We start from the raw sequence: 9,166 nt of genomic DNA on the forward strand, positions 1-9,166 counted from the left end.
AGACTTCTAGGACAATATCAAATGCACCAACATTCAAATTATAGGGATCCCAGAAGAAGAGAAAAAGAAAATGTATGAGAAAATTTTTGAAGAGATTATAGTTAAGATTCCACTACCCCCCCCCCCAAAAAAAAAAAGATTTTCCCCAACATGGAAAAGGAAATAGTCAATCAAGTCCAAGAGTTGCAAAGAATCCAGTACTGGACAAACCCAAGGAGAAACATGCCAAGACACATACTAGTCAAACTAACAAAGATTAAACACAAAGAATATTAAAAGCAGCAAGGGAAAAGAAACAAGTAACATACAAGGGAAACCCCACATGTTTAACAGCTGATATTTCAGCAGAAACTCTGCAAGCCAGAAGAGAATGGCATGATATATTTAAAGTACTCAAAGGGAAAAATCTACAACCAAGATTACTGTACGTGGTAAGGATCTCATTCAAAATTGATGGAGAAATCAAAAGTTTTTCAGACAAGCAAAAGTTAAGAGAATCCAGTACCACCAAACCAGCTTTATAGCAAATGTTACAGGGAGTTATATGGTCAAGAAATACAAGAGAAGAAAAAGATCTACAAAATCAATCCCCAAACAATTAAGAAAATAGCAATAGGAACATATATATCAGTAATTACTTTAAATGTAAAAGAATTAAGTGCTCCAATCAAAAGACACAGATTGGCTGAATGGATATAAAAACAAGACCCATATATATGCTGTCTACAAGAAACCCATTTCAGACCTAAAAACACATATAGACTGAAAGTGAGAGGATGGAAAAATATATCCCATGCAAATAGAAAGCAAAAGAAAGTTGGAGTAGCAATCCTCATATCAGACAAAATAGACCTTAAAGAATATTGCAAGAGATAAGGAAGGACACTACATAATGATCAAGGGATCAATCCAAGAGGAAGACATAACAATTGCACATATCTATGCACCCATCATAGAAGCCCTTCGATATATAAGATAAATACTAACAGACATAAAAGGAGAAATTGACAATAACACAGTAAAACAATAATAGTAGGAGACTTTAACAGCCTACTCACACCAATGGACAGATCATCAAAACAGAAAATTAATTAATAAGGAAATGCAAGTCTTAAACAATACATTAAATGAGATGGATCTCATTAATATCTTCAGGACACTCCATCCAAATGCAAAAGATACACCTTCTTCTCAAGTGCACATGTAACATTCCCCAGGATAGACCACGTCTTAGGTCACAAATCAAACCTCAGTAAATTAAGAAGATGGACATTGTATTAAGCATCTTTTCTGACCACAATGCTATCAGACTAGATATCAGTTACAAGGAAAAAAACTGTAAAAAACACAAACACACAGAGATTAAACAATATATTTCTAAATAACCAATAGGTTACTGAAGAAATCAAAAGGGAAATAAAAAAATTTCTAGAAACAAATGACAATGAAAACATGACAACTCAAAACCTATGGGATGCAGCAAAAGCTGTTCTATGAGGGAAGTTTATAGCAATACAATCCTACCTCAACAAACAAGAAAAACATCAAATAGACAACCTAACTTTACACCTAAAACAACTGGAAAAAGAAAAAATAAAACTCCCAAAATTAGCGTAAGGAAAGAAATCATAAAGATCAGAGCAGAAATAAATGAAAAAGAAATGAATCAAACAGTACCAAAGATTAATAAAACTAAAAGCTGGTTCTTTGAGAAGATACACAAAATTGATGAACCTTTAGCCAGACTCATCAAGAAAAAAGAGAGAAGTATCAAATCAACAAAATTAGAAATGAAAAAGGAGAGGTTACAACAGACAATGCAGAAATACAAGGTATTATAAGAGACTATTATGAACAACTATATGGCAATAAAATGGATAACCTGGAAGAAATGGACAGATTCTTAGAAAAGTTCAATCTTCCAAGACTGAACCAGGAAGAAATAGAGATTATGACCAACTCAACTACAAGCTTTGAAACTGAAGCTGTGATAAAAAATCTCCCCCAAAACAAAAGCCCAGGACTTGATGACTTCACATGAGAACTCTATCAAACATTTAGAGAAGAGCTAATGCCTATCCTTCTAAAACTCTTTCAAAAAAATTGCAGAGGAAGGAACACTTCCAAACTCATCCTATGAAGCCACCATCACCCCGATACCAAAACCAGAAAAAGACAACACAAAAAAGAAAACTACAGGCCAATATCACTGATGAACATAGATGCAAAAATCCTCAACAAAATTTTAGCAAACAGAATTCAACAACACATAAAAAACCATGATCAAGTTGGGTTTATTCCAGGGATGCAAGGATTCTTCAATATATGTAAATCAAGCAATGTGATACACCATATTAACAAATTGAAAGATAAAAACCATATGATAATCTCAATAGAGGCAGAAAAAGCCTTTGAAAAAATTCAGCACCCATTTATGATTAAAACTCTTCAAAAAATGGGCATATAAGAACCTACCTCTAAATAGTAAAGGCCCTATATGATGAACCTACAGAAAACATTATTCTCAATGGTGAAAAACTGAAAGCATTCCCCCTAAGATCAGGAACAAGACAAGGGTGTCCTCTTTCACCACTATTATTCAGCATAGTTTTGGAAGTCCTAGATAAGCAAGAAGAGAAGAAAAAGAAATAAAAGGAATCCAGATCGGAAAAAAGAAGTAAAGCTCTCACTGTTAGCAGATGACATGATATTGTACATAGAAAACCTGAAAATTACTATCAGAAAATTACTAGAGCTAATGATTGAATTTAGCAAAGTCACAGGATACAAAATCAACACACAGAAATCACTTGCATTTCTACATACTAACAAAGAGAAATCAGAAAGAGAAATTAAGGAATCAGTCCCATTCACCATTGCAACAAAAGGAATAAAGTAACTAGGAATAAACTTACCTAAGGAGACAAAAGAACTATACCCAGAAAATTATGACCTTTATGAAGAAATCAAAGATGACATAAACAGATGGAGAGATATTCCATGTTCCTGGGTATGAAGAATCAATACTGTGAAAATTACTATACTACCAAATGCAATCTACAGATTCAATGTGATCCCTATGAAATTACCAATGGCATTTTCCACAGAACTAGAACGAAAAATTTCACAATTCATATGGAAACACAAAATACCCTGAATAACTAAAGCAGTCTTGAGAAAGAAGAATGGAGCTGGAGGAATCAACCTTCCTGACTTCAGATTATACTACAAAGGTACCATCATCAAGACAGTATGATACTGGCACAAAAACAGAAATACAGACCAATGGAACAAGACAGAAAGAACCAGAAATTAACCCATGCACCTATGGGTACCTTATTTTTGACAAAGGAGGCAAGAATATACATTGGGGCAAAGATAGCCTCTTCAATAAATGGTGCTGGGAAAACTGGACACCTACATGTAAAAGAATGAAATTAGAACACTTCCTAACACCATACACAAAGATAAATTCAAAATGGATTAAATGCCTAAATGTAAGACCAGAAACTATGAAACTCTTAGAGGAAAACATAGGCAGAACACTCGATAACATAAATCAAAGCAAGATCCTCTATGACCCACATCCTAGAGTAATGGAAATAAAAACAAAAGTAAACAGTGGGACCTGATTAAACTTAAAAGCTTTGCACAGCAAAGGAAACTATAAGCAAGGTGAAAAGACAACCTTCAGAATGGGAGAAAATAATAGCAAATGAAACAACTGACAAAGGATTAATTTCCAAAATATACAAGCACCTGATACAACTCAATATCAGAAAAACAAACAACCCAATCAAAAAGTGGGGAAAGACCTAAACAGACATTTCTCTGAAGAAGACGTACAGATAACTAACAAACACATGAAAAGATGCTCAACATTGCTCATTATTCAGTTCAGTTCAGTAGCTCAGTCGTGTCCGACTCTTTGCGACCCCATGAATCACAGCATGCTGGCCTCCCTGTCCATCACCAACCCCCGGAGTTTACTCAAACTCATGTCCATCAAGTCGGTGATGCCATCCAGCCATCTCATCCTCTGTCGTCCCCTTCTCCTCCTGCCCCCAATCCCTCCCAGCATCAGGGTCTTTTCCAATGAGTCAACTCTTCCCATCAGGTGGCCAAAGTTTTGGAGTTTCAGCTTCAACATCAGTCCCTCCAATGAACACCCAGGACTCATCTCCTTTAGGATGGACTGGTTGGATCTCCTTGCAGTCCAAGGGACTCTCAAGAGTCTTCTCCCATCACAGTTCAAAAGCATCAATTCTTCGGTGTTTCAGCTTTCTTCACAGTCCAACTCTCACATCCATACATGACCACTGGAAAAACCATAGCCTTGACTTGACGGACCTTTGTTGGCAAAGTAATGTCTCTGCTTTTTAATGTGCTATCGAGGTTGGTCATGACTTTCCTTCCAAGAAGTAAGTGTCTTTTAATTTCATGGTTGCAATCACCATCTGCAGTGATTTTGGAGCCCAGAAAAATAAAGTCTGACACTGTTTCCACTGTTTCCCCATCTATTTCCCATGAAGTGATGGGACCAGATGCCATGATCTTAGTTTTCTGAATGTTGAGCTTTAAGCCAACTTTTTCACTCTCCTCTTTCACATTCATCGAGAGGATTTTTAGTTCCTCTTCACTTTCTGCCATAAGGGTGGTGTCATCTGCATGTCTGAGGTTATTGATATTTCTCCCAGCAATCTTGATTCCAGCTTGTGCTTCTTCCACCCCAGTGTTTCTCATGATGTACTCTGCATATAAGTTAAATAAGCAGGGTGACAATGTACAGCCTTGACGTACTCCTTTTCCTATTTGGAACCAGTCCGTTGTTCCATGTCCAGTTCTAACTGTTGCTTCCTGACCTGCATATAGGTTTCTCAAGAGGTGGGTCAGGTGGTCTGGTATGCCCATCTCTTTCAGAATTTTCCACAGTTTATTGTGCTCCACATAGTCAAAGGCTTTGGCATAGTCAATAAAGCAGAAATAGATGTTTTTCTGGAACTCTCTTGCTTTTCCGATGATCCAGCAGATGTTGGCAACTTGATCTCTGGTTCCTCTGCCTTTTCTAAGACCAGCTTGGACATCTGGAAGTTCATGGTTCACGTATTGCTGAAGCCTGGCTTGGAGAATTTTGAGCATTACTTTAGTAGCGTGTGAGATGAGTGCAATTGTGTGGTAGTTTGAGCATTCTTTGGGATTGCCTTTCTTTGGGATTGGAATGAAAACTGACCTTTTCCAGTCCTGTGGCCACTGCTGAGTTTTCCACATTTGCTGGCATGTTGAGTGCAGCACTTTCACAGCATCATCTTTCAGGATTTGAAATAGCTCAACTGGAATTCCATCACCTCCACTAGCTTTGTTCATAGTGAGGCTTTCTAAGGTCCACCTGACTTCACATTCCAGGATGTCTGGCTCTAGGTGAGTGATCACACCATCGTGATTATCTGGGCCGTGAAGATCTTATTTTGTACCGTTCTTCTGTGTATTCTTGCTACCTCTTCTTAATATCTTCTGCTTCTGTTAGGTCCATACCATTTCTGTCCTTTATTGAACCCATCTTTGCATGAAATATTCCCCTGGTATCTCTAATTTTCTTGAAGAGATCTCTAGTCTTTCCCATTCTGTTGTTTTCCTCTATTTCTTTGCATTGATCACTGAGACAGGCTTTCTTATCTCTCTTTGCCATTCTTTGGAACTCTGCATTCAAATGGGAATATCTCTCCTTTTCTCCTTTGCTTTTCACAGCTATTTGTAATGCCTCCTCAGACAACCATTTTGCCATTTTGAATTTCTTTTCCATGGGGATGGTCTTGATCCCTGTCTCCTGTACAATGTCACAAACCTCCGTCCATATTTCATCAGGTACTCTATCAGATATAGTCCCTTAAGTCTATTTCTCACTTCCACTGTATAGTCATAAGGGATTTGATTTAGGTCATACCTGAATGGTCTAGTGGTTTTCCCTACTTTCTTCAATTTAAGTCTGAATTTGGCAATAAAGTGTTCATGATCTGAGCCCCAGTCAGCTCCCGGTCTTGTTTTTGGTATAGAGCTTCTCCATCTTTGGCTGCAAAGAATATAATCAATCTGATTTCGGTGTTGACCATCTGGTGATGTCCATGTGTAGAGTCTTCTCTTGTGTTGTTGGAAGAGGTTGTTTGCTATGACCAGTGTGTTCTCTTGGCAAAACTCTACTAGCCTTTGACCTGCTTCATTCTGTACTCCAAGGCCAAATTTGCCTGTTACTCCAGGTGTTTCCTGACTTCCTACTTTTGCATTCCAGTCCCCTATAATGAAAAGGACGTCTTTTCTGGGTGTTGGTTCTAAAAGGTTTTGTAGGTCTTGATAGAACCGTTCAACTTCAGCTTCTTCAGCATTACTGGTTGGGGCATAGGCTTGGATTACCATGATATTGAATGGTTTGCCTTGGAAATGAACAGAAATCATTCTGTCATTTTTGAGATTGCATCCAAGTACTGCATTTCGGACTCTTTTGTTGACCATGATGGCTACTCCATTTCTTCTAAGGGATTCCTGCCCACAGTAGAAGATATAATGGTCATCTGAGTTAAATTCACCCATTCCAGTCCATCTTAGTTCACTGATTCCTAGAATGTCGATGTTCACTCTTGCCATCTCCTGTTTGACCACTTCCAATTTGCCTTGATTCATGGACCTAACATTCCAGGTTCCTATGCAATATTGCTCTTAATAGCATCGGACCTTACTTCTATCACCAGTCACATGCACAACTGGGTATTGTTTTTGCTTTGGCACCATCCCTTCATTCTTTCTGGAGTTATTTCTCCACTGATCTCCAGTAGCATATTGGGCACCTACCGACTTGGGGAGTTCCTCTTTCAGTATCCTATCACTTTGCCTTTTCATACTGTTCATGGGGTTCTCAAAGCAAGAATACTGAAGTGGTTTGCCATTCCCTTCTCCAGTGGACCACATTCTGTCAGACCTCTCCACCATGACCCGTCCGTCTTGGGTGGCCCCACACGGCATGGCTTAGTTTCATTGAGTTAGACAAGGCTGTGGTCCTGTGATCAGATTGGCTAGTTTTCTGTGATTATGGTTTCAGTGTGCCTGCCTCGTCCAAGGTAAGGAGCAGCAACTGTGCTTTGCTGGAGTAGCCGTGAAGAGATACCCCATGTCTAAGGTAAGAGAAACCCAAGTAAGACAGTAGGTGTTGCGAGAGGGCATCAAAGGGCAGGCACACTGACCATAATCACAGAAAACTAGCCAATCGCTCATTATTAGAGAAATGCAAATCAAAATTACAATGAGATATCACCTCACACTGGTCAGAATGGCCATCATCAAAAAGTCTATAAACAATAAATGCTGGAGAGGGTGTGGAGAAAAGGAAAGGCTCTTGTACTGTTGGTGGGAATGTAAACTGATGCCACCATCATGGAAGACAGTATGAGGAGTCCTTGAAAAACTAGGAATAAAACCACCATATGACCCAGCAACCCAACTCCTAGGCATATATCCTGAGGAAACCAAAACTGAAAAAGACACATGTATCCCAATGTTCATTGCAGCGCTATTTACAATAGCTAGAACATGGAAGCAACCTAGATGTCCATCGACAGATAAATAGATAAAGAAGTTTTGGTACATATACACAATGGAATATTACTCAGCCACAAAAAGGACACATTTAAGTCAGTTCTAATGAGGTGCTTGCATCTAGAGCCTATTATACGGAGTGAAGTAAGCCAGAAAGAGAAAGATAAATATCGTACACTAACGCATATATATCAAATCTAGAAATATGGTACCGAAGAATTTATTTGCAGGGCAGCAATGGAGAAACAGAGAGAGAGAATAGACTTATCCTCAAGGCGAGGCTTGGCCTCTGGAGCAGAGACGGGGGGAAGGGGCGGCGGCGGCGGCGGCCCTCGGGCCGGCTGGTGAGGCGATGGCGGCGCCGGCCCGGGGGCTGGGGCAGCCTCGGGCGGCGCTGGCTGCAGCGGCGGCGGTGCGGGCGCCGGCTCGGGCTCTGGGGCCGGGGGCCGGTTGCCCAGCCGGGTGCTGGAGTTGGTGTTCTACCTGGAGCTGTCCGAGCTGCGCCCTGGTGTGCAAGCACTGGTACCGCTGCCTGCACGGCGATGAGAAGAGCGAGGTGTGGCGGAGCCTGTGCGCCCGCAGCCTGGCAGAGGAGGCTCTGCGCAGGACATCCTCTGCAACCTGCCCAGCTACAAGGCCAAGATACGTGCTTTCCAACATGCTTTCAGCACTAATGACTGCTCCAGGAATGTCTACATTAAGAAGAATGGCTTTACTTTACATCGAAAACCCCATCGCTCAGAGCACTGATGGTGCAAGGACCAAGATTGGTTTCGGTGAGGGCCGCCATGCACGGGAAGTGTGGTGGGAGGGCCCCCTGGGCACTGTGGCAGTGATTGGAATTGCTACAAAACGAGCCCCCACGCAGTGCCAAGGTTATGTGGCATTGCTGGGCAGTGATGACCAGAGCTGGGGCTGGAATCTAGTGGACAATAATCTACTACATAATGGAGAAGTCAATGGCAGTTTTCCACAGTGCAACAATGCACCAAAATATCAGATAGGAGAAAGAATTCGAGTCATCTTGGACATGGAAGATAAGACTCTAGCTTTTGAACGTGGATATGAATTCCTGGGGGTTGCCTTTAGAGGACTTCCAAAGGTCTGCTTATATCCAGCAGTTTCTGCTGTATATGGCAACACGGAAGTGACTTTGGTTTACCTTGGAAAACCTTTGGGTGGATGACAGTGGCTTTCTTGGGATGAAAGACAGAGTGGAGGAGATATCTGCTTGTGGGAAGTAGAATCATGAAGTGACAGTGTCATACATGCATGCCCAAGAAACATCCTGAAAAACACATGATATTGTTAACTGGAGAAGCAACTCTACAGCAGAGATGATCTTAGTGTTTCCTCTTTTTACTGGGCCAGAAAAATCCTCAGGGTTGCAGTTGGTTGAGTGGGCAGTTGACATATGCATGTTTCAAAAGATTTTGTCTCTAAGTTAGCAATGTGTTATTTCCAACTTTTAAGGTGAGATCATAGTGATGGTGTCAAAGGGATAAGATAAGGAACTAGCAAGAGTTTTTAAGTAGTGTGTTTGTGAAGAAAGATTGATCCTGTTTTACAACTGCCTGTTTTTTCT

General features: G+C 40.4%; 1 pseudogene; it reads left to right on the forward strand.

Moving 5' to 3' along the window:
• The first annotated feature begins 3,327 nt into the window (after positions 1-3,327).
• LOC122448908 lies at positions 3,328-8,959 on the forward strand (annotated as a pseudogene).
• The last annotated feature ends 207 nt before the right edge of the window (positions 8,960-9,166 follow it).

Source organism: Cervus canadensis, chromosome 10 (genome assembly GCF_019320065.1).
Source record: "Cervus canadensis isolate Bull #8, Minnesota chromosome 10, ASM1932006v1, whole genome shotgun sequence".
In the NCBI taxonomy this organism is placed as follows: Eukaryota; Metazoa; Chordata; class Mammalia; order Artiodactyla; family Cervidae; genus Cervus; species Cervus canadensis.